This window comes from Balaenoptera physalus, assembly GCF_965194825.1.
Source record: "Balaenoptera physalus genome assembly, chromosome: 7".
Taxonomy (NCBI): domain Eukaryota; kingdom Metazoa; phylum Chordata; class Mammalia; order Artiodactyla; family Balaenopteridae; genus Balaenoptera; species Balaenoptera physalus.
Window position 1 is genome coordinate 27092641 of NC_138886.1, and position 21678 is coordinate 27114318.

The 21678-nt window shown below is 41.5% G+C and overlaps 1 long non-coding RNA gene across 3 annotated transcripts in view; it reads right to left on the bottom strand.

The window, feature by feature from the left end:
• The window catches only part of LOC309665077, a 514078-nt gene that overhangs the window by 481276 nt on the left and 11124 nt on the right, over positions 1 to 21678 (bottom strand). For all 3 annotated transcript variants that reach the window (XR_014266191.1, XR_014266192.1, XR_014266193.1), the window contains exon 2: positions 21419 to 21487. This is a non-coding gene — a long non-coding RNA (uncharacterized lncRNA). The remainder of the gene's footprint in view (positions 1 to 21418; positions 21488 to 21678) is intronic.

Sequence of the window (21678 nt, forward strand, 5' to 3'; positions counted from 1 at the left end):
CATAGAGCACACTGACTTGAAAGTCAGAAGACATGCCTTATTTACTATATGACCTTGAATAACTCACTTGAACTCTCTGAGTTTCCCTGTCTGATAAATAAGAGTCATATTACCATATCTCCCCTACTTATTTCACACTCTTGTTGGAGACAACAAATAGATGATGATGTACAGTACTTCATAATCTATAAAGCACCTGCAACCTGTAAAATGTGACTGTTAGCCTTAGTTATCATCAAATATTCTCAATACATAGGTATTGACTTCAATTACTCTTAGCCTCTTTTCAAATTTTTCTTAGTACATTCTACCCCCTTAGTCTTCCCATGAGAAATTTTAAAAAAGCTCCCTCCCTGAACTATACACATACCAACTCTGACCTATCAGACCCAACGTCAGACACTAGCTTCCTTCTCTCTTATGGGCACCATGGTTCACCAAACTGATCATGTTCACCTCTGTACCTTGGCTACTAGGAACCCAGATTCAAACATGCCCACCTCTAGCAACTATACAGGACTTCTAAGCACGCATTCTTACACTAACGGTGCCCCTGGCTTCATCTTTTTCTACTATTTTGATTTTCCCCATACTTTCCATTTTCTCTTTTACCTTGTTACTTGTAACTCTAAAAGCCACCCCACCCAAATTCCTTCTGATGTGAAAAAGAACAAAAATCTGCAATCAAAGCTCCATTCAGTTGCTAAAGACAATGCCCTGTTTTCTTATTGCAGGGTGCTATGATTCCATAGCAACTGTGACAATCTCCATGGTCATTCATCAGCTCAGGGCCAACAGGAATGGCTGTGGTAGACTGTTCACAAAAATTGACACAATGGTTTTCTTCCCTGTGTGAATGCAACTTTGCAATGTGACTTTGCAGAGACTCTCATCAAAAGGTGGAAGCTATTTCCCTATTCCTTGAATCTGGGGGGGTTTTGCTACTTGTTTGAATAAATAGAATGCAACAGAAGTAAAGTTATAACAGTTCTGAGATTCAAGAGAACTTGAGACGTTCCCCCCTCTCTCTTGGAATCCCATCCAGCCATCGGGTGAACAAGCCCAGGTTATCCTGCTGGATAATGCAAGACATGAGACCTAGTTGCTCCCATCTCCCACGTCAACTCCCCAAAAGACAGCCATCTAGCTAACTGGAAGTGGATGCAAGACGAAGGCCATCCAATACCAGAAGAACCACTCAGCTGAGCCTAGCCCCAGCTGCTGACCCACAGAATCATAATCTAAATATATGTTTGATGTTTTAAATCACCATATTTTAGGAGAATTTGTTAACAGTGAAAACCAACTGAAACAGCAGGAATATTGACAGGGCTGGAAAACAATAATTCAGCCAAAGGAAAATAATCATTTGACAGTTGTGAATACTACGTAGATATGGAACATAATCAGAATCTCTTTAGGACCATTAGTAAGTTTGAGATTAGAGGACTAGAGATTTATTAAGACACACTGTCTCCTTTTTTTTTTTGAGCAAGTTACTTAGCCTATCTGACCTTCAGCGTCCTAACCTTTAAAATGGTTTCAATAAAACTCACCCCACGGCACTGCTCTGTATGTAAAGCACAAAGCACAGTGCAGACACATATTAGACACACAATAAACAGCAGTTAGTTGGAAAAATATTTGACTTTGCTGTTCAGACCATATTTTTTCTGCTAGAATCCTACTGACAGCTTATTATTGAGAATTCTTGAATTTTCTACTACTCTAATGAGCCCTTTTTATTGAGAGCACCTAGAACTCAGGAAACTTTCTTTTTTTATTGTATATAAGCCACCAAATTAAAAAAGCACAGAGTGTGAAAAAAGAAAAAAGAAGAAAAAGAAATAGAATGTACCTTAGTAAACCTCTAGTCTCAAAACTACTAATTTTTGGGTTTCCCTGGTGGCGCACTGGTTGAGAGTCTGCCTGCCAATGCAGGGGACACGGGTTCGAGCCCTGGTCTGGGAAGATCCCACATGCCGTGGAGCAACTAGGCCCGTGAGCCACAACTACTGAGCCTGCGCGTCTGGAGCCTGTGCTCCGCAACAAGAGAGGCCGCAATAGTGAGAGGCCCGCGCACCGCGATGAAGAGTGGCCCCCGCTTGCCACAACTGGAGAAAGCCCTCGCACAGAAACGAAGACCCAACACAGCCATAAATAAATAAATAAATAAATAAAATTTTTTTAAAAAAAGCAACACATTTAAAAAAAAAAAACACTAAAATCAATTTCCAATTCTATTTACAAAAAAAAAAAACTACTAGTTTTCAAGACTGCAAAGAACAAAGCTCCTCATTTTGCAAATGATGAGAATGAGGCTCAGTGAATAAGTGGAAACTCTAGAAATAAACCCAGGTTTCCTAACTCCAAGTCCACTTCTCTTGCCACAGTTCAGAACATTACTATCTTTGCCACAGGAAACTTTACAAATAGTTGACCATGGTAATAGCAAAAAGTATATATATTTAGGGACTTCCCTGGTGGTGCAGTGGTTAAGAATCTGCCTGCCAATTCAGGGAACATGGGTTCGAGCCCTGGTCCGCGAAGACCCCACATGCCTCAGAGCAACTAAGCCCGTGTGCCACAATTACTGAGCCTGCGCTCTAGAGCCCACGAGCCACAACTACTGAGCCCACGTGACACAACTACTGAAGCCCGTGCACCTAGAGCCCATGCTCCGCAGCAAGAGAAGCCACCACAATGAGAACTCCGCACACCGCAACGAAGAGTAGCCCCTGCTCGCCAAAACTACAGAAAGCCTGTGAGCAGCAACGAAGACCCAACGCAGCCAAAATAAATAAAATTTTTTTTAAAGTATGTATATTTATACATACACATACACACACACATATCTCCTAGAGGAAACATTCCTAAGTCATTTGTCATTTCTCATCCATCCTTTTGGCCAGAAATCCGGATTACCTTTTGCCACTGCCATATCATCAGGCCGGCTTCACTCAAGACCCACTTATTGTCTGCAAATGTTGCTATAATTAAATCCAAGTGGTCGCTGTGAGTTCATCACGTACCCTCTCCAGCCATTAGTCAGATTTCCAGGGCTGCAGTTCTTTCTAAAGAGATCACTCACTCTTCTCTTTCCCCTTGACTATCCCAGCAGGTTTTTGTTTCCTTTTCTTGGGCAAGGAACTATTAAGCCAAACTCATTTTCAGGCAACGGGCCAACCTTCGCATTTATCCCAGTGACCTTATAGCAGCCAGAGAGCCTCTCACCAGCATCTCTGCTGAGCTGGGGGTGGCGGTGGTGGAGAGGAGTGATGGGAGAGCTCTGAAGCAGTGTCTGTGACAGCAGAGGACTGGGGGCTGTTTCTAATAGAGAGCAAGACTGCCTTCATCATCACCATTGACATCAGAATCAGAAACCCCTGGTATTTATGTAGCACAATACCATACTTCAGCTCTCTGGATGCTTCCATTAATCCTTCCAGCTAGGGAAAAGGAAACTGTAGAACGTTTGAGCTGGATGGGATCATCAGAATCACTGGATCCAAACTCCTCCCCTTACAAATGAGGAATCTGAGACCCCCATAAGGAAAGTGACCAGCCCACGGTCATTTAGTGAGTGAATGACAGAATGAGTCTAGATTCAGGCCTCTCTCCCACCTGAATTTCAGTTCAGGAAGCATCTCGCTCTTTGCTCCTAGGATCCCAGAAGACTAATAAGCAGCTGTAAAGGAATATATCTTGAGGCTATCCTCTAAGAAACCACACTGCCACTGTTTCTAGTCAACATGACTCACCAAGGGTTGACCTTACTTCCCAGCTCCAGGGAAAAGCACATGGCCCAGACCTGGATATTTTAGAACACACCCTCCTTGTGGCCACAGTTATTGGTTCAGGGATAATTATACAACCTAAATACAGCCAAGGAGAATCATCCGCAGGATTTTTGCTAGAGCTTTTAGAAAAGAATCTATGTTCTCCGGGATTGTAAGCTGTAAGGACTATAAAAGCCTTGAGTTGCCAGAGGCCGTCTTTGCCACTAACTCAAAAAAGCCTTCCTTAGAATAAATCCAACACAGTAACATTACTTGACCTCCTGGGTTCAACCATGTCTGAAGACCTAGACTTTTCAAGTACGGGTCAATAAATTTTATCTTTTTTTTAAAGATAGTCTGAGTTGTGTTGTCATTTGTAAGCAAATGAATCCCGACTAACACACCAACTTTTCTCAATTAGTTTCAATCATGAATGAAATTTGAAGACTCCTTTGGCGCAACACAGCTTTTAATATGATCACTGACAACATAAGCACCCCTTCCCCTACCCGCTTACACACCTATACCCAATAGACGCCCTAAATGGAATTGTTCCCTGAGTCTCCCATAGTACTAATCACATTAATGAGTTACTACTGGGCACTACTTTGTGCACTATTGCTGACTATGCTGCCATTAAATTCTTTCAAATTCCCATCAGGAAAAAATAAACATAAATGGAGCAAGTGGGCTTTTAGGACTCTGGTTTACCTAATAGAAAATGGCCCCGTTGTGAGACAGTAAGCATCCAGTGCACCGTCCTATTGTCTTGGTACACACCCACCTCCCAGCCAAAGGGTATTAATGATGGGCATTCAGACGGTTCAACCCATTTAAAACAAAGCCTGCTACAGGGCACTCTGCTCAATATTCTCTAAGAACCTAAATGGGAAAAGAAGTTGAAAAAGAATGGATATAGATATACAGATAGATAGATAGAGAGATGTATAACTGAATCACTTTGCTGTACACCTGAAACTAACACAACATTGTAAATCAACTATAGTCCAATATAATATAAAATATTTTTAAAAGCCTGCTAAAAAGTCATGGCAGCATTTTTTTAATTCACTATAAAGAGCTTCTCTGAAGAAAGCAAAATGCTATTAGTAAAACCACCTTGGCAGTCACATCACCTTGGCCCTTTCCAAAAGACCTATCTTCTAGGTGATGGAAAAGATTCTCAGAGAAAGTTAATAAAGGTGCTTTAAGAGTCATCTTATGGGGCTTCCCTGGTGGCGCAGTGGTTGAGAATCTGCCTGCCATTGCAGGGGACACGGGTTCGAGCCCTGGTCTGGGAAGATCCCACATGCTGCGGAGCAACTAAGCCCGTGCGCCACAACTACTGAGCCTGCATGCCTGGAGCCCGTGCTCCTGCTCCGCAACAAGAGAAGCCACCGCAAGGAGAAGCCCGCGCACCGCAACGAAGAGTAGCCCTCGCTCGCCGCAACTAGAGAAAGCCCGCGCGCAGCAATGTAGACCCAACAAAGCCAAATAAATAAATAAATAAATTTATTTTTTAAAAAAAAGAGTCACCTTATGTTTATCATATACTGTGGTGTGGAAAGTGAAATTGCAACCAAACAAAATAATAATTATAAAAGTAATAATAATAATTAGAATTGCTGGTACAGAAACAGAATTGTGTGTTGAAAAGACAAAGCACCCAGTGCCAGCATACCACTTTTTTAATGAAAGCCTTACTAACAGTTGTGATTTGTGGACACTAAGAAAGCAGAAGCTTGGCTATCAAAGCAAATCAGGCAAAGAAGGCAAAGAAGCCGTTCTTCCTATTATAAACATACCTGTTTCCCTGTGTACAGTGTGGTATCAAATGCTAATAAGTCCAAGGATTATTGTTCCAGTTTTGTATTAGAGCCAGAATTATGCTGGATGGGATAGATGGATAGATAGATGATAGATAGATAGATAGATAGATAGATAGATAGATAGATAGATAGATAGATAGGGAAGGAAGGAGGGAGGGAGGGAGAAAAAGAAACAAAGAAAAAGAGAGAGAGGTACTGCTTCTTAATTCATTTCAGACCGAGATAATGCTCAGCCTTTTACCATCACCTCTCTGCGAAAATTGGGCATGGGATGGGTTCTAGTAAAAATATATATCCCTAACTTAAGGCAAATAGAATCTTTATCCTCAAAATTCATTGCATGCAAACAAGCAGAAGAATTTTATTATCAGGACACAGACGCATGTTGGAGGAAAATGAAGGCGTGAACAAGAGAGTACACAAATAATTCAGGAGTCTGAGTAGAAGATCCACATTTGTTTTAGGCTAACTGTCCTCTGTTCAACTTCAGTCATGGAACGTTCATTATTTAAATAAATATTTATTAAGTGCCTACTGTGTCTCTGTACTGGGCTAAGTGAGCACACAGTGTGAACAACAGGCATGGTCCCTGGGGTCCTCATGACGCTTACAGTCTAAAGGAGAAAATAGATATTAATAAATAAGTAAACTTTAATCAGTATTATTCCAGTCGTCTATTACTGCAAAACAAGCTACTCCAAAGTGTAATGGCTTAAAGCATCAACCACTGTATTATATCTCACAATACTGAGGGTCAGGAAGTCAGGCAGGGTTCAACGAGGCAGTATATTCCACGTGGTATCAATGGAGGTCACATGACAGTATTCAACAGGCACATAAGGTATAGTCTGCAGGGTCCAAAGCAGTTCACTCACATATCAGATGCCTTGGCAGGAACGTCTGGAAAACTGGGCTCAGCTAGGACAGCTGACCAAGTGCCTCTATGGGGACCCTCTGGCCTGGCAGTGTCAGAGTAACCAGGCATCTTTCTTAGTGACTTGTGGCTCCCAGAAAGTGCTCCAAGAGACAGGAAGCAGGAGCTCCCAGTTTATTAAGGTCTGAGTCTAGAAACTCTCACATCATAATGTCTGCCATGTCCTATTGGCCTCATTGTCAGAGAGTCTGCCCAGATTCAACAGAAGGACACATGATCCCACCTCTTCCTGATGGAAGAAGAAAGAATCTGCAGCTGTAGTTAATCTACCACAAATATATAATTCACAATTGTGAAAAATACTGTGAAGGTTGAGAACAGGGTGCCATGAAGGGGACTGAAGGGGGAAACCTAATTTAGATTGGGTGAGCAGGTAGCTCTGGGCTCTCTCCAGCTCTGAAGGGTAAGTAGGCATAAGCTTTAAAGGGAAGCCCATATTCATCACACAACAAATGCATCCCATCTTCAACGTTATCTTCCCCCTCCCACCCCAAAAAAGAAAGCTATCTTTATATGCAGTAAAAAAAAAAAATTCAATAGGGTGCTTTGTGTTTCTCTAACTCCCTGGAAGACAGGCACATGTTTCAAAACTACTGAATTCCTTCTATTCTCTGAGGAGTGAAATCAATTATATCCCTGAGAATTTGTTTAATGATATGGAACAGCAAATTCCACTCTAAACTCAAATACAACATCTGTAATAGTGCAACAAAATAATAAGCAATCAAGTAGAAAACTTTGTTGCTAAATATGAATATTTGGAAAGAACAGTCTGTCATCTTAAGACAGAGAACATCAGATGCTTCAAAATTGCCATAATTCACATTTACTTTTTGTAATGAAAGTAAATACTTTAACTTAAAATTTCCAGGTGTGCATATTTATTATAAAAATTACAGAGCTGGTATAGGTAAGTGTGCATCTATATATAAATATCTAACTATATACGTAATACAATTCATCTGTATACTCAGCTTTCATTCACACATTAAGCATCTACTTTGTACCAGGACCTTTCCTTACACCATCTTTTTTTTTAGTTGAAGTATAGTTGACTTACAATGTTTCAGGTGTACAGAAAAGTGCTTCAGATATATATAAACATTATTTCAAGTTCTTTTCCATTACAGGTTGTTACAAGACATTGAATATAGTTCCCTGTGCTAGATAGTAGGACCTGGTCGTTTATCTATTTTATAAATAGTAGTGTATATCTGTTAATCCCAAACTCCTAATTTATCCCTCACCTGCCCCTTTCCCCTTTGGTAACCATACATTTGTTTTCTATGTCTGTGGGTCTATTTCTGTGTTGTAAATAAGTTCATTTTTTAATCATTTTTTTAGATTCCACATAAAAGTGATATCATATGGTATTTGTCCTTCTCTGTCTGACTCACTTTATTTAGTATGATAATCTGTAAGTTCATCCATGTTGCTGCAAATGGCATTATTTCATTTCATTCTTTTTTATGGCTGAGTAGTATTCCATTGTGTATATAAACATACCACATTATACCATCTTAACATAAAAAATCTGCCAAGAGTAGAATTCCTTACATGATTGAGTCTCCTCTTCTTGCCTACACTGCCACTGTCCTAGTTCAAGACTGCGTCAATCTCACCTGAACTACCAGGACAACCTTCCTCTAGACTGTTCTCTCTATAGTACAGTCTCAGATGGCCCCCCAGACGGATCTTTCTAGTTGTCAGAACAGGATGACATCTACGCTCCAAAGTCGTACATGGAGGGCCCTTCACAGTCAGGATGAATGGCTCTCTCCAGCCTCTTTCCTACTGCCCCCGACACTCCGTGTGTCCCACGGTTCTATGGTTTTGCCCACACTGTTTCCCTCATTTTGCTGGCTTATCCTTCAAGCCTCATTTCAAAATTTGCCTCCTCTAAGGAACTTTCTCTCCCCTGTTCCCAGAGACTCCTGTTCTCAGCGCTGCAACAGCCTGAATCACAGCGTATTTAATTGTCCACTAACCTGTCTGTCCCCGACCTGCACCCTAGCCTGATCTCTCAAGGGCAGTGCTGCATCTTCGTCACTTCTTTATCTTCAGCGAGCAGCAGGGCCTGGCCCAATGTCACCATTCCATAAACACTGTTGAATAGCTTCTCTTTCAGCCCCCAGATAACTTTCTAGAAGGTCGATTTTCTGGCTCAAGAAAAATTTAGCTTTCCTGAAATACTCAAAAGCCATGATGCCAACAGGCATATAAAGAAAAATACACACTTCTTAAAGTTCACATCAATGCTTTAATTTTTTTCCCTCTTAAGCAGAGGATTCGTCTCCACAATTATTTGTCTCCACGTGGACATCTGATGCAATTTGCCCAATTTTATTTTTCAAATTATGAAGCTCAGTCGCTGGGACTTTGTTTGCCAGATCTAACCCCATACACTTGATCTACCACGGTGGCTTTTCAAACAGTCCCTGAAAACGGCTCCTCCTGTGGAGTTCAGGGTTCTCTGTGACACCAGACACTGGCCAATGACCTGAGAGAGGAGTAGAGATCACAAAGAGCACTCCAGAACATTGCCACTTCCTAACACTGAGGCTTCAAGCAAGTTACTCAACCTCTCTCTGCGCCTCAGTGTCCGCATCTGGAAAATGGGGATAGTGTGGAAATAATAACTGCCTCACAGTGTTTGGTGAGGCAATGAACGTAGAGCCCTTAGCACAGCAAACAGCACCCATCTTGCTCTCTTCCTCCATCCCCAGATAAACACTGCAGGAGAAAGCAGGTTCCCACAAGCAGGGGACACAGGACAGGCAGCCAACCCAGTGCAGATCCAGTTCACATGCAGGAACTCTCTCTGGCCTCAAGCCGCCTTTGCAGACTGGGATTCCTGGTGAGGAACTCAAGCTCTTGAGATGATGAGGTTGAGACACCACAGACACTGGATACTATTAATACCAGTTTCTCTGTGCTTGTTCAGCCAGGTTGAGGTGTTACAAAACACAATGTTTCTCCCCATCTTTGCAATGGCTGCCAGCAATAAATCCCATCTGCCTCTCTTGTGCAATGCTGCCCGGAAGGATCCCTTTTCCCCAGACATCATCACCTGACACCCCCCGTTAACACCACCCAAGAGTCTCCAAACAGAGGGGAAACACTGGATCCACCTAAATAAATTGCAGGCTGCATCTCAACATAATGACTTAGTTAAAACCAAGTTGCTTCTGTTAAGCTTGCTTCAGGGGGACAGTAGTAGCAAAATTGGAAACAATCTGGGGTCAGGGCTCAGAGAGGATTTAAAGATCATCTGGAGAAGAATAATGACTTGCTTAAGGTCATACAGCAAATTAATGGCTGCAATGGGAGTATAGACCAGGGTTCTTAAAGTCAACTCCAATTTTTTTGCCCAGTGACACTGAAAAGATGATGGATTACTGAATAGACTTTGTGCTTTGGGGTAGGGAGGGGTTTTAAGAGCAGAAAGACCACTCAAGTATGGATTAATTTTTGCATCAAAGGTTTGTTGAGTGCCTACCATGGGTCAGGAACTGAGGTAACAGCAAAGCATGTGATAGATGGGTTCCTGGTTGCATGTGACATAGTTTGAGCTGGGTGAATAGCAGGGAAGGATAACAAACAAGTAAGTAAATACACCAAATACGTTAGTGACAAGCACCATGAAGAAAGCAAGCAAGGCACTGTGATGGCAAAGAACGTGGTGGAGGGAGCTTCTTTAATAGGGTGGTGAAAGAAGTTCTCACAGAGGAACTGGCCTTTAAACCAAGACCTGAAGGGCAAGACTCCAGTCATATGAAGAGCCAGGAGAAGAATATTCTAAGGAGACAAAAAAGAGCAAGAAGCAGGAAAGAGCTTGCTCTTTTCCAGAAATAGTCAAATGTGTAAGGGGGAGTGGAGCTTGGAGAGCAAAGCAGAGAGTGCAGGAGATGAGAGGAGAGAGAAAAGCTGGGGTCAGATTCCACCAGCTCTTACAAGCTAAGGTAAGAAATTCAAATGTTGTTCTAGGTACAGTAGGAAATCTGCAGAGTTCCAAACAGAGAAGAGACACATTTTATCTTAATTTCTTGGAAGATGGTTCTGGCTGCTCTGAATGATGATGAGAGGTGAGCAAACATGGAAGCAGGGAGCGCATCCAGGAACCACGGACGGGGTCAGATGAGAAATGATGGTGTCCGGGGCTCTGGTGATGACTGCAGTGACAACAGAAAGAAAGACATGCACTTGTGGTCAGTTTAGGAGTACAACTGAGAGGATTTGTCAGTGGATTCAATTTAACTGGAAGGAAGAATCAGATAATTTACCTAGCTTTGTCACTTATGAAACTGGCTGGCCATGTTGGAATTTAGAGAAATTCTAAAGACCTAGAAGGATTCTGAGGTGATGAGTAACAAACTCTGATTCAGTCCAGGTAATCTGAAGTCTGAGCAAGTTGGTAGACCTCTGGAGGCCTTGGTTTTCTTATATGTAAAAAAATGGGATAATAATACCTACATTGTCCAGTGATCAAAGGGATTTAATGAGTACAGTGCCTGGCACATCTCGGCCCTTGATAAATATTAGTTTCACTCTTCCTAAACATAACAAATCTCATTTGGGATCAGATACAGTCCTCTGAAGACTTTTTTTTTAAACTTAGTCCACTTTAAAGCACAAAGGTTTTTAATATTCTAAATAAATATTTCCTAATACAAATTAGTTAGGTACATCACTATTTTATCATTAGGAAAAAACCATAAAGCCTTTTAGAAGATCTACTTTCATTTCTTTGGAGTTGTTTCTGACTCTCAAAGTTAATCTGTTTGGTTTTATTGTGATTTACTCTAGATGAAGTCTTTAAATTCTTAAATTTATTGCTTCATAAGTAGGTCAACTTGATTAAGCGAACTAAGGAGCAACTGTGCATTTCTCAACCACCCGTTATGGTAAGTTTCAATTCTGGGTCCTCCAAACAATATTTGCAGAGCTGCTCGGTTAACAGACAGGAAAATAATGCTCCATTTGTGGATTCCTGGGGAGAAGTCACTTAGGAGGCAGAATGGAGCTAAAGAGGGTAGGTATTACAACTTGCATCCACTTAGCTCACTGGGAAGTTAGGCATCTTTTCCCCACCAAACTCTGGAAGGGCAAGAAGCAGCTCTGGGGCTTCAGCTAAGACTCTAAGACAATGGGGAAGAGTCCTGCTTCTCATCCTGTTACAAATGCTTTCAATGTTGAGACACAGAGATTGACTATTTAAAGCAGAATAATCACTTTTACACTATCACCTAAGATTTTCCCCCAACACATATAAATATGTATGTGAAACATGCATAAACTTCTATACAAAGTCTCTGCCCTGTGATTTTGTTGGCTTGTTTGCTGGAAGAGCCAAATTTATATAAAAAGAGAGGATAATTACTGTGATTTCTGGCCTAGCACATTCATTGGAGAATCACAATTACACCTTAGGGAGAAAAATTATTTTTTCCTCAAGATAAGTAATTTGGAGGCTATCATAAGGGTTTGTTTCAGCTTTCCTTGGATATCAATTTCTTATTCAATTTTCCTAAATAAAGGCAGAGAATATGCATACAATTTCTTGGGAAGTATGTAGTACAATACAGGGGTGTACCCAGAAAATCTTCATCTACGTATTTGCTATTCTACTGAGCATTCCTATGAAAAAGAGGAATACTCAATTGCTGATAACCAAAGAACTTGCTATTCTAAGAGAAGGTGGCAATAGAATATGTTTCTAAGGCTAAATATCTCCTCTCACAGTGGCTGTCATTTAAATTCCTGCCTAGCAAAGGGATTTTTATGGAAGGTTAATGCCTCCTATAACATTTATCCTGGATGGTGGAGCTTTTCGCATAATTTTCTGGGTTTCATTCCTGCAGAGTTATAGAACCTTATCTTCCCTCTAATAGCTTGCCAGTAAAGAGTCAGTGCATATAAAGGCAGTCGTTATTTCTTAGTTCAAGCCCTGATTTAATGAAATTCCAAATCTCTAGTAAAAGGGGGTTTGGGGTTAAGCCATGAAGAAAGGAGGGCAGGCTGAAGGCAAGCTGGCATGGCCCTGCCTGGGACTGGGCTGTCGAAGGTTACTCAGGACACACAGCTCTGGCCAGTGGAGGTCACCTGAGGCTGCAAAAAAGACCATAAGTCAGGCCAGTGGACTAAGTCAAGGGCGGCAATCACTCTTTTTTAGAAGGGTCTTCAGGTGGAGGAAGTGTTTTCAAATACTGCCCATTTGCATTTTAACTTCTTTGCCTTTCCATCATTTTCCTAATTCCCCTTCACAATTTTGACATTTACTAGAGACCCTGACACTTGAATAAAACATTTCCTTCCCAGTTACCTATCCACCTTCCTTCCTTCCTTACAACATTGATAATGACCGTGGCAGACTGTCTTTTCCAAAAATGGCCACAGCAATATTTGTGGGTCCACTCGCCCTGCTGGAACCTTGCCACTTCCCATCAAGAGGCAGAGTCTATTTCACCTCCCCTTGATACAGGACTTTGTGACTACCTTGTTGAATCAAATGCATGAAATGCGTGGTGCATGACTTCCTGGGGCGAGGCAATGAGAAGCAGTGTGGATCTTGGCTGGTTCTAGCCTTTAGAACCCAGCCACCACGCTGTGAGGAAGCCAGAACCAATCCACACAGCGAGACGACGTGGAAAGGCCAGGTGGAGAGGTCTGAGGCATCTAGTTGACAGCCGACCTCAACCAGCAGGTCTGCGAATAAACAAGTCTTTGGCTCTTTCCAGCCTTTAGCCTTCAAGTCTTCCAGCTGAGGCTGCACATGTCATGGAGCAGAGATAAGCCAGCTCCATTCTGCCCCAGATTCCTGGGGCAAATTCCTGACCAAATTCCTGACCCATGGAATTGTGAGCATATTAAGGGGTTGTTTTATGCCATTTTGAGGTAATTCGTTTCACAGCGATAGTGACTGGAACGCGGAAGCACTATAACCATATCTTTTGTAAGAAATCACAAATATTTGCTGCAAAGACCTCTTGCTCTCTAGCAAAGTCTCCAGGTACACGCCAGCTGGTCCCCTGAGCCAATCCTTAGCCACCAAGTATTCAAGGGCGGCCGTGAGACAATGGAAAGGGTAAGGCCATTGGACACCCTAGACATGGGTTCTTTCTTATAACCTCTCTGAGTATCACTATTTCACCTATAAAACAAGGATAATAATGTCTACCTCAGGAAACAAGGCATGTGAAGATCTTACACACAGTAGGACCTCAATAAATCTATTGCCACTAATTGAGAATTCTTCCCAGGAAGTCTCTACATTTGAGCTGGGCTACTGCCTAAGGCTCAGATGCTGCTGGCCATTGCTAGGCGATATCCGTTCCCCATCATATCCTTGTGCACTTGGGTTACAGATTCCCACACATTCTTTGTATCCATAAATCCACACAGGAGAAGAGGAACCTCATGGAAGGATAAAAATAAAACTCTGAATCTCTTGCCCCCTTCTGACTGATGTTCAAGGATTAAAAACATTTTTCTCTGATAGTTTAGGGTGGCAGCAAAGCGGGAAAATAAGAGAGACTCCTGAAAGGGAATTCATTGTAAGGGAAACAGAGTCCAAATTGGTAAACCAGACACAATACTAGATTAAAAAGAATAATTCTAGGCACTTGTAGTATACTGAATCCCCACAGACCCACTCAAGCTGGAGCCAAAAGTAGGTTTTAGGAAAAATAGTTGCACATGGGTATCAAGACCAACGCTCCTGAAGAGTTGTACCACTTGGAGCTCAGGTAGCTTTGTTCTGGAACCGTGCTGTTCCACGTAGTAGCCACTAGCCACAGGTGGTTACTGAGCACTTAAAAGGTGGTCTAGTCCAACTTCAGATGTGCTGTAAGCATAAAATATACACCAGGTTTTAAGACTTCATATGATAAAAAAATCATGCAAATTATTGCATTAATAATTTTATATGTTTTATAGATTCAAATAATAGATATATTGGGTTAAATAACACATATTATGGAAATTAATTTCAGACTCCCCTGGTGGCACAGTGGTTAACAATCCTCCTGCCAAGGCAGGGGACACGGGTTCAAGCCCTGGTCCAGGAAGATCCCACATGCGCAGAGCAATGAAGCCCGTGCGCCACAACTACTGAGCCCATGTGCCACAACTACTGAAGCCCGTGTGCCTAGAGCCCGTGCTCCACAAGAGAAGCCACTGCAACGAGAAGCCCGCGCACCACAACAAAGAGTAGCCCCCGCTCGCCGCAACTAGAGAAAGCCCGCGGGCAGCAACGAAGACCCAACGCAGCCAAAAATAAATAAATAAATAATAAATAAATTTATTTTTTTTAAAAAGAAATTAATTTCATCTACTTCTTTAATATATTTTAATATGGCTGCTAGAAAATGTAAAATTATACGTGTGACTCACAATATATTTCTTTTGGACAGTGCCACACTAAAATGTCTAAGAAAAAGAGCATCAGAAAACCAGGTTGGGGGCTTCCCAGGTGGCGCAGTGGTTGAGAGTCTGCCTGCCAATGCAGGGGACATGGGTTCGAGCCCTGGTCTGGGAAGATCCCACATGCCACGGAGCAACTAGGCCTGTGAGCCACAATTACTGAGCCTGCGCGTCTGGAACCTGTGCTCCGCAACAAGAGAGGCCGCGATAGTGAGAGGCCGGCACACCGCGATGAAGAGTGGCCCCCACTTGCCATAACTAGAGAAAGCCCTCACACAGAAACGAAGACCCAACACAGCCATAAATAAATAAATAAATAAATGAATCATCACATTTAAAAAAAAAAAAAGAAAACCAGGTTGGCTCAGTCCTAAAGGATACATGCACCCCAATGTTCACTGCAACACTGTTTACAATAGCCAAGACATGGAAGCAACCTAAATGTCCATCAACAGATGAATGGATAAAGAAGATGTGGTACATATATACAATGGAATATTGCTCAGCCATTAAAAAGAATGAAATAATGCCATTTGCAGCTACATGGATGGACCTAGAGATTGTTACACTGAGTGAAGTTAAGTCAGACAGAGAAAGACAAATATCGTGTGATATCCCTTATATGCAAAATCTAAAAAAAAAAAAATGATACAAATAAACTTACAAAACAGAAACAGCCTCACACTCTTACAGAACAAACTAATGGTTACCAGCGGGGAGGGGTGGGGTAGAGGGACAGTTAGGGAGTTTGGGATTGTACACACCGATATATTTAAAATGGATAACCAACAAGGACCTACTGTATAGCACAGGGAACTCTGCTCATTATTATGTAACAACCTAAATGGGAAGAGAATTTTAAAAAGAATAGATACATGTATATGTATAACTGAATCACTTTGCTGTACACCTGAAACTAACACAACATTGTTAATCACCTATACTCTGCTATAAAATAAAAAGTTTAAAAATAAAAAGAGCATCAGAAAATCAGGTTGGCTTGAGCAAATCTGTAGCTATATACTTGCAATGGATAACAAGCAAGTCCTGGGATTCTTGGAGGAGGAGCTTTATCAGATACTCCTGTGGATAAGTGCCAAGGCTGGGGCCCAGCTCTTGTCAACAGCTGCCCCCTCCACCAGCCGTGTGCTAGAGGCATCTGCGGCACAGACAGGGCAGCCGGGAGAGCCACTGCTGAGGAACTGTACCTTGAGGAATGCATCCTGGTCTCTGCTCTCCCTTTCCAGGCAGGGGATAGAAGGCAAGCATCAAGGGGAACCATTGATTCATGAACCTGGGAATTCTCAAGAATATTGAGAAAAAGGAAACCTCTATAAAGGCAAGAATTCTAGCTAATAGACTGAGCTGGGTTCCAAACCATGGTAACTTGGGTATAAAGTCACAAAGCTTTACTTACAGTCCTAGATTATCAAAGCCTCCTCATTCTGGTTCCATTTATGTTTCCCTTCTACTTATGTATTCATCTCACATAACAGTAATAATAATAGTTTCTACTGAATGGTTCTGCTAGACATTTGGTGTATATGTTGAATCATCACCAAATCCCTAGAACGTAGGCATTATTATCCACTTCTTACAGATAATAAAATTAAATCCTGCTCAAATTCTAGTAAATGGCAGAATGTGAATTCACACTCAGACCCATCTCATTCCAAATCTCATAGTCTTCAGTTTTTGGAACCAAAGAATTCTAACCAACAAAAGAAACGTATTACAATTTCTTTGCATTGATTAAATATGTATTTAAACTTGTGTATGTATATTCCTTTGCAAAGGTTATGATGCTAAAATAGATGATGCCATAGGTAGAAAGCTGAATAGGTTTCCACTTTAAATACTGAAGTCTTTGACCCTCAGTTTCCTCTTCTATAATAATGATCTCTACATTCCAGGACAACATGAGAGTGATGGCTTCATTTGGTTCTGAGCCTGCCGTGCCTTGTTTCCTCACTAGATTCTATGACCCTTGGACACAAGGTCTTATCAAGCTAAAATAGACTTTCAGTTATTCAAAAGTCATGTAGCAGACATAGTTTTGTCTTACATAGTTTAGTCTTTATTATGAAGGCAGCGGAGATCACTTTTAAACTGGGCATGAGATAATCAGATTTGCATTTTAGAAGGATCCCTGTGGGCTACTCTCACACACACTGGTGGGAGTGTAAATTGATACAATCCTTTTGGAAAGCAATTTGACAAAGTGTACTAAGAGCTCTAAAATGTTTGACACAGTAATATCACTTTGGTGACTACTCAGAGGAAGTAATCCTAAAACTAGAAAAAGCTTTATGCACAAAGCAACTATTGTAGCATTATTCATTACAGCAGAAAAATGGCAATGACCTCGCTCCCCAACAATAGGGGAATGGTCATGCAAGGTGCAGCACATCCACTGGGTGACACATTACTCAGCCATCTAAATTATATTCATGACAAGCTACCAATAACATCAGAAATGATGATTTATCAATGTTAATATTAGCAACACATGTGTGGTAGATTCTAAAAACGGCCACAAATTCTTCTCCTGCCTATCTCCATACCCTTACTAAAAATGGCCACAAGTTCCTCTCCTGCTTATATCCACGCCCTTACAAAACGGTGCTGCAGTTCCTTTGTCAAGAGGTAGAATCTATTTCTCCACCCCTTGTGTGTGAATTGACCCTGTGGCTTGCTTTGGCCAATAGAAATATTAGTAAGCTGCAACCAGAAGCTTGATAAAGCACTTATGCATTGGCACTTGCCTCTTGCTGCAGTTGGAAGCCTTCCATCACCATGTGAAGAAGCCCAGGGATAACCAGCTGGATGATGAGACAGACAGGGACCCAATCCCTCTTGTGGCCTCATGTGTCAGCCAGCCAATCCCAGAAGTAGAGCCATCTAGCTAAGTGGCAGCAAAACACAGATGCATGACTGAAGCGAGCCAAGACTAGCGAAAGAACTGCATAGCTGAGCCCAGCCCAAATCACCCCTCCAGAGAATTATGAATGAAATCAATGGTTACTCTTTTAAACTACTAAATTTTGAGGTCATTTGTTACATATCAGAAGTTCACTGATACAATGCTGATAATTTTTGAAACTAGGTGTTAGGTACACAGGATGAGTGGGTAGGTTCATTATAATACTGTCTTTCCTTTGTGAATATTTCATACTTTCCATAATAAAAGAAGTTTTAATACATATATTCATTTGGGCTAAAGGACAAATAAATGCTAAGTAAAGGACTTAATTTAAATATATTGATACATGCATACAGCTTGGTCACAACTATACAAAAGAAATTTTCCATAGAAAAATATCAGTACTAGAAAAAAATATATCTTTGGTTGCCTCTAGGTGCTGATACCACGGATTTTTTTTAACTTGCATGTATTTTCCAAAGTATCTATAATAAGCCCAATTTACTTTATTCTGAAAATAAATATTTACAATTTTATTCATTTTATTTCACTTTCACCCCCCAATAATTTTTTTTTCCATAGAATATGTGGAAAGCTGATTGGAAGGGTAAGAAACTAAAGACAGAGAAAATTAAAATAGTCTAGGGGGAAATCAATAAGGGTTCAAAATTGAGGTAGCAACGATATAGAAGGAAAGAGGGGATAGACGGTGGGGCAAGAAGGAAGCGGGGTAGATAATGAAAGGGATATTGAATGTCCATCATGTTGGACATTGCCTTGCACTGGAAGGACATTTAACCTGGAACAATGGATGGGCTTCAGAGGCACCCACAAACCCAACCTATAAATACACCCAAATTTGGGTTTAAGTGTGTAAATGCATCTCTCAAGTAGAAAATCCACAGATTTCATCAGATTCTCAAATGGTGACTATGATCCCAAAAGCTGAAGACCCATTAAGGCTTATTTCCCTGTAGACAGGGAAGAATTTATAGTTTTGCTTTTCAACCCTATTCAAATTTGACCAGCCATAAGACAACCTGAACAGGACATTGAAATGATCAGAACACCATCTGGGACTCTGGTCCCCAGAGCATGACCTCAGTGCAAGATGGCTCAGGTGATGTCAACAATTTTGAGCCACAACTCATCATATGCCTTTCCTAGTGTCCCTTAGAAGCTGGGTCTGCTGGGTTCCAGTCTGGAGAAAGGCAAATCCTTGTGGACAGCCCTTCAGGGTATAAGAGCCATGGGTCTAACAGGGAACTCTGACTTCCAAGAGGCACATACAAAACCAGTTTTTCCAAATCTTAGGCTCAGGCAGAGCCCAGCACAGCCTGGTCCCTGCCCCACCTCCAACTTCCACTCTCTTTCTTTTTCTTGTTCTGCTCCACCTTGGTCTACTCTAAATTCCCAGAAATCTGTGCTTCTTCCCACCATAGGAACCTTGCATATGCCATTCCCTGGAGTCTATTCCATTCTCCTTCAACTAGTGAACTTATCCTTCAGATCTCAACCTTAATCACTGCTTCCCAGGCTGAGGAAATCCTCCTGATATATGCTCTCAGAGCACTAAGCACAACTGAAATGTTATATTTCTTTTTGTGATTATTGAATTAACATCTACCTACCCACCGTAATAATTATAATAAAAGCCAACATCATTTGAATGTTCACTAGGTGCCAGGCACTATAGGAATCTCTTGACATGTATTCATTTATTCTACTAGTTCAACAATCCTATGAGGAAAATGAGGTACAGAAGAGAAACAACTGGACTAAGATTCTCTAGCAAGTAAGAGGCGGTATTGGGATATAATCCCAGACAGCCTGCGGCTGGAACGGCTCCATGTCTGTTTTCACCGACTGTATCCCATGTCCAGCACAAGGTCTAGAAATTAATAGGAACTCCAGTAGCACTGACTAAATTGACTTGTCTTGCCCAGCCTGAAGCTGCTTTCACGCATGAAATCCAGACTTGGGGACAACCTTACAAATCACCTTCACTAACCTGAACAGAAGAAGAATGGGAGACCCAAAGAGGGAATGTGGTTTTCTTAAGGTCACACAGAACCAGGACCAGAAGCCAGATCTCCCTACACAGCCCAGTGCTCTTCCCACTTCACTAAATGAACACTTAAAATTAAAAATATTAAGTATATAATACTTAATAAATATTTTTAAACCAATAAAGAGGCATTACACTCCCTTCCCCTTTCCTAACTTTGCTACGGAATCAGATGGAAAGAAAGATGGGTGGGTAAGGAAAGAAAACTATTTCTTCAGAAATGTGTGTTTGGAGAAAAGCACAAGGATTATAGAAAATTGCTATTCATGTAAATTGCTCCTTAAAAAATGATTTTTTTTTTCAATTTACTAGTGTTAAGCATTTTTTAACTCAAAATAACCTTGATTTAGCAAGTCTGTGTCTTAAACTTACAATTATTTCAACGTGGTCGTCTGTCATCAATTTCGTTTGTTAGTGCAATGGCAACCGAGTTTGTGCTGATATTGATTTATGCAGAGTTGCACCGTAATGGGGGTTCTGGGGGCCTGCAGTGACGCAGCCTGGCCATCAGCAAGACCTTCATCATGGCTGGGGAGGCACTTTGAATGTCTCTTTAGTTTGAATAGGGGAGGTCTGGGGATTGGTGAAAAGGATAGTGGGCTTTGAACTGTTTCTAGAGCCTCACCTCTATTCTTACAAAGACTTGAGTTGTAAGTCAAGTACAGTTGTTTTTAATTCCTCAAATAATTGGGTTGCCACCTGAATGATATCCAGCTGCTGACCCAGCCATCCAACTACAGTATCCTCAACTCGCTTTTATATTAAGGAGATCTCCAACTAAGATGGAAATCAAAAGATTCCCATGTTCTAGATTTAGAGCTGTGTTTCTTTAGAATGTTTTTAGTAAATCTTTCCACAATGGCTTCAGAATGTTTTTCTTTCCCTCTGGGTACATAGTTTCATTTTAGCTTAGGGGAGAAGGCTTAAAAAATTTTTTTTCCTATCTGGCTCTGAATATCAGCCTCCAATTTGGCCAACTTCTGACCATAGAGATACTTACTTAAAAAATCATTTTAAATGTCTTATCAGGTTTCATCCTGGACAAACAATAAATATTCCTGTCAGTACTGAATAACTCCATAGACACCTAAGAGTGTGCAAAAGATCTTACCCTCCCAAGATCCAGAGCCAGTCTCAAAGATAACCAAAAGAAAGAGACAATTCCCCTAAGAGCTGGCTATAGTCAGTAGGACCCCAGCTGCAAAGAGGGTGCAACCCACATTTCTGTCCAGCCTTATTTTGGGGGCCCCCAACCTGATGGTTGCCAACCACGTTCTTAGGACACAACATGAGACAGACAAGAGGCTGTATCCATCCCTGGGAGAGAAAGGAGCAATACCCAGTGTTCTTTTCCTGCCAATCAGAATTTAGAAAGGAAGGAACAACATGAAATTTTACCTTCCTCTCTTGACCAGGCACCACAGATAGAGATCTAGGAGAGCCGACTTTAGTAAGAATTCTCACCCTTTGCTGTTTTCCCGGGGTGCTGTCTAGAGGCTCCAGAGTGAGTGGGGTATCCCAGCGGGTCGTATCCTGGTCACCAGAAACCACAAAGAAGGAAAAATCATTTTCGCTCTGCAGTTTATAGTCAGCGCCTGGCTGAGACCCCTTTTTCTCTAGGGCACCTCCTAAATGGATAAGCTTATCTAGGTTAAAAGCTCTCCACTGCGGCCACCGTAATTCAAGATGATCTTTGGTAAGGTTAACCTACTTGTTCAACCTCG